The sequence below is a fragment of the Octopus bimaculoides genome, chromosome 3, assembly GCF_001194135.2.
Source record: "Octopus bimaculoides isolate UCB-OBI-ISO-001 chromosome 3, ASM119413v2, whole genome shotgun sequence".
Taxonomy (NCBI): domain Eukaryota; kingdom Metazoa; phylum Mollusca; class Cephalopoda; order Octopoda; family Octopodidae; genus Octopus; species Octopus bimaculoides.
The window spans coordinates 98,502,139-98,502,693 of record NC_068983.1 but is presented as its reverse complement, the minus strand read 5'-3'; the positions used below and the strand labels follow the sequence as shown (position 1 = coordinate 98,502,693).

The window sequence follows — 555 nt, the reverse complement described above, 5'->3', positions numbered from 1 at the left end:
GGTATAAAAACAAATTACATAATAGACTTCTTTCCTGTTTCCATCACAAGATTCTGGTCAATTGAGAGCTATAGTAGAAGACACTTGCCAAGCTGCCACGAAGTGTGACCGAACCTGCAACTATGAGGAACCATACAACCATATGAAAACTTTATCATCGAATAGAAGTTGTGGAAACAAAAGATAAAATTTACTGCTGAGCAATAGAAAGTAAAACTTTCTTACATTTAAAAAAAAGAATTGTGCCAACCACCGGATGCCGAAACCCGGGATCGAACCAGGGACCTTTAGATCTTCAGTCTAACGCTCTCCCAACTGAGCTATTTCGGCTGGCAGTTGAAGTGGTCCATAATAATGCTTTTATTGAAAGCCCATTCTGTTTCTACTGCTGATTTTATTCACTTATGTTGTAGGTTATCGTAGCAACAGTAAACAGCAGTCGGAGAATGTTATGTGACGTCACAGCTCAACGGTCTGCAGCTATCTTGTTTTCTCCAATTATTACGTTCTGTCTTCTTTCAACCACTCATTCGTAATGCGAAGACAAGCTACCGT

At 39.6% G+C, this 555-nt stretch overlaps 1 non-coding gene across 1 annotated transcript; it reads right to left on the bottom strand.

Annotated features, from left to right (window-relative positions):
* Positions 1 to 257: 257 nt before the first annotated feature.
* On the bottom strand, positions 258 to 330 carry Trnaf-gaa (transfer RNA phenylalanine (anticodon GAA)). The gene has a single exon. It is a non-coding gene; the product is annotated as a tRNA-Phe (tRNA).
* Positions 331 to 555: the final 225 nt, after the last annotated feature.